Source organism: Pinus tabuliformis, chromosome J (genome assembly GCF_031772625.1).
Source record: "Pinus tabuliformis cultivar Carrire ecotype Pingquan chromosome J, CPIR1, whole genome shotgun sequence".
NCBI classification, from domain to species: domain Eukaryota; kingdom Viridiplantae; phylum Streptophyta; class Pinopsida; order Pinales; family Pinaceae; genus Pinus; species Pinus tabuliformis.
Genome location: NC_142295.1, coordinates 1628715930 through 1628719914, shown reverse-complemented (window position 1 = coordinate 1628719914; position 3985 = coordinate 1628715930). Strand labels below are relative to the sequence as shown.

At 37.3% G+C, this 3985-nt stretch overlaps 1 pseudogene across 1 annotated transcript; it reads left to right on the top strand.

The window, feature by feature from the left end:
• Positions 1 to 2804: 2804 nt before the first annotated feature.
• Positions 2805 to 3360, top strand: LOC149233731 (transcription factor MYB106 pseudogene; annotated as a pseudogene). Its single transcript, XR_016248489.1, has 3 exons — positions 2805 to 2989; positions 3091 to 3227; positions 3346 to 3360. The product of XR_016248489.1 is annotated as a transcription factor MYB106 pseudogene (transcript).
• Positions 3361 to 3985: the final 625 nt, after the last annotated feature.

Genomic DNA, 3985 nt, shown 5'->3' with positions numbered 1-3985 from the left:
AGTACGTGTTTAACCCTTTCACCGAGCCTCAGAACTATATAACCATTAAAAATATATTATCTCCAAAAATATGTATTTAAGCACTATTTAGATATAGAGTGATAATGTGGTTAGACTAATATTATAACTAGAATAATTCAAAATAAACATAACAAATATAATATTAGTATTGCCCTTTTATAAAATTAAAAAAAAAGAAAGATAATTTTATATATAAAATATATCTAAATTAAATATATTTTAATATAATTTTAAATTAATATTATATTAAAAATTGATATAAAAATTTAACATAATAACAACTATTTAAAATTTTCAAAACTTACCTTTTATATATATATATGAGAGACATTATTACCATATTCTCCATCATTTTTGATGCGTTGGACGGCCATATTGATTTTAACAGCACCAACAACCATGATTTTTGTCACACTGATATCTTCTCGCAATTTCATGCCGGACATTATGCATTTAAAGGCCTATGTACGAATTTACATGGTTTACCATATTGTAGGCCCATGCACTTATTTACATGCCTTACCATATTCGAGGAACTTTTTATGGCTTCTTCTGTTACGTTTTGTTGTAACTGACTTCTTAGAATAAGCCATATTTTTCTACCCCTTCCAACGATAAGCCATATGCCCCTCATTGGCTAGTACTTAATTAAAGTAAATGAGTAAATGAATGTTGTGTAGTAAAAAACAATGGCATGGTAGATGTACCATAGCAATTGTTTGGATGGGAGCTCCTCGTGTTTCACTCAACATTATCTCCTAAGGAACCAAACATTTTATTTTGAACTTGCTCATGATCAATTCTCAATTTGTTTCCATTTTTAGACGGTCCAAAAAGTACTTTACTTGTTTTTGAAGAACATATAATGCTTTCCACCCTCTTAAAATTCTCTTCTTTCTAGAGTCATCCCAATTAAACTACTTTAGTTGTTTTCCAATCCCATAACTTTGTCTCTCTAGATATCTATTTTGAAGAGCATATAATGCTTTCCACCCTCCTAAAATTCTCTTCTTTTTGGAGTCATCCCAATTAAGCTTGTTGTTGAAATCAATCTCAACTTAATTGTACTCATTTACTTCTTCAAAAATATTACCCTCAAAAAAAATATTGACTATGCTTCCTTTTATTATAGAAAATCATTATTTTAATATTGGTGATATTCACTTGCATCAGCGCCCAAAGATACTCAAAACCATATAAATACATCTGCAATCCATAAACATATTTTACAACCAATACAATATCATTACCATACCAAAAACTTTATCATAAACCCCACACCTTATAAATTTAGCCGCTCAATTTCTCGATACACACTTTTAAAATACCCCTCCAAAAATATAGGAAAGTGCGAAGTATAGTAAAGCGGCGTAGTTACTTGTTACAAAAATATAAATTTCAAACCTCTATTACGTGCTTGGAAAGTATAAATTTCAAACCTCTATATGACTGCATAACCTTGACTAAATTAAATTCTCGATGACTACTCTTCAGCAGGTGGGATCCAAGAACGTCCTCCATGAATTTGGAAAGAGACTCATTTGTTCAACTCGATGCTTATCTGATCCCAGAAAACAGACTCTCTTTTTTTGGATGCAGACTTTCACATGTTGCAACGATGTGAAACGTAAGATATTGTGGATCAAGTTTAGTGACTCTTGATCCATGATGGATCCATTTGAGGGCATGTGACTGCCAACTAAACGCGTCAATGTCAATACCAAAACATGGCAATCAAGCATCTCTGTATTTTGATTTTTAGAGTACTGTTCAGGGGTAGAAAGTTTGGTGAACTTTTTTTTTTTTTTTAATTCTAATGTATTATGGTCGTGGCGCAGGTCTAGCATGCGCTTTTTATTTAACTTTCACGTGCTTGGAAAGTATAATTTCAAAACTCTATATGACTGCATAACCTTGACTAAATTAAATTCTCGATGACTACTCTTCAGCAGGTGGGATCCAAGAACGTCCTCCATGAATTTGGAAAGAGACTTATTTGTCCAACTAGATGCTTATCTGATCCCAGAAAACAGACTCTTTTTTTGGATGCAGACTTTCACATGTTGCAACGATGTGAAAGGTAAGATATTGTGGATCAAGTTTAGTGACTCTAGAGATTTGCATCTTGATCCATGATGGATCCATTTGAGGGCATATGACTGCCAACTAAACGCGTCAATGTCAATACCAAAACATGGCAATCAAGCATCTTCGTATTTTGATTTTTAGAGTCCTGTTCAAGTGTAGAAAGTTTAGTTTAGTTCAGTTTTTTTTGTTTTTGTTTTTTTTATTAGTCCCTGCCATCTGGCATCCGGCAGGGACTATAGTAATCGATATGACCCCTACTTAGCATTACTTCACCCCTTTGCTTCTCTGTTATACGGCAGTTATATCAAGGTTAGATCAAAGTTTCAAGGCTGTCTGCCCTCCCCGCCAGGATGCCGAAGGACTGCCATCTTATTTGGCCTCTTCCCGAGGCGGGAGAGGCCAAAACTTAGGCTATTTCGGAAATTTGCGACCTGTTCATTATCGTTAACCGTCACGGTTTGGTATTAATGTTAACATTAATTCGTTTGCAGGATATGCTAACGGGTAACGGGTGCTTTGTTTTGGTTGCAAGGTATGCTGAGATTTGATGTTAACGGGTGTTGGTGCTGCAGGTGTGCAGGTGTCCGTGCATGCAGGGGTTGTGCGTGCTACATGGACAACAGCTGTGTAGTTTGATGTCGCCGCTTATTTATTCTATGCACGCACCACTCCATTGCTCATTCGCCTCTGCCAGGCTCCGGGACTGTGAAACTTCTTTTTGTTCTTTCAGTTCTTTAAATTTGAAGCATGGGCCGTGCACCGTGCTGCGACAAAGCTGGAGTGAAGAGAGGGCCCTGGACTCCCGAAGAAGACAAGAAGCTGCTGGCATACATCGAGCAACACGGCCTTGGCAACTGGAGATCCGTTCCAGTCAATGCAGGTAACGACTTCTGTGCATAGATCTGTGTTAGCGTTCAATTCCCTGTAACAGAAGGATGTTTCACAAATTTGCTCATGGGGCTTTATTTTGTTGTATTGCAGGTCTGCAACGGTGTGGAAAAAGCTGCAGCTTGCGGTGGACGAATTATCTCAGACCGGACATCAAGACAGGAAAATTCAGCCTGCAAGAAGAGCAGACCATTATCCAGGTGCACGCTGCACAATCAGACATACATGAGGTAGGTGGAATAAATAACCTTAATTATAACTATCTGATTCCAAAATATTCTTAACATCTAAGATCAAAATAAATTCAATAAACCCAGATAATCTAAACAAAATTCCACTTGTTTTCAGGACAAATATATGTAAAATGTTACCTTGGTGGCTTCTCTGAGTTTGTGAAGTTTTTTGCTGGACTGGAGCTTTGTGAGAGCCCTGGTAAGTGCTCCTACGGGCGGCGCAGCTCCGTCTAGTGTGGCAGTTGGCAGCGAAACTTGCTTATTATCATTAAGAATTATGATAAGATTGGATTCCAGATATCCTGAATTATTCATAGCCTCGTAAGCTTGTCCTGCTGTCATGGCTCCATCCCCAATCACGGCCACCACATGGTTTTTTTTTCTTCAGTAAATCTCTCCCAACTGCCATACCTGAAAACCCATATAATTCTTGTAACCAACTGTTCATTCCAGCCCCAAATACCTGTCCAGCGGAGATACTGGTAGAACTATGTCCAGCGCCAAAAGCATCGTATTTGCTTTCGTCCCGTTTGGGAAATCCGGCCAAACCAGAGGTCTGTCTGATTGTATGCATTTTGGATCTTCTCCCTGTCAAAATCTTGTGTGGATATGACTGCATCCATTTCCACAGCCTGGTTAAATGCATTCTAGCCAAAATCTCTTTTACAATTCATCTAGAATACAAAATATCTTACAAGTAATCATCGAAGTAATTTCTTATTGGCGGTGGTATTCAACTCACGAAGGCTATTGAT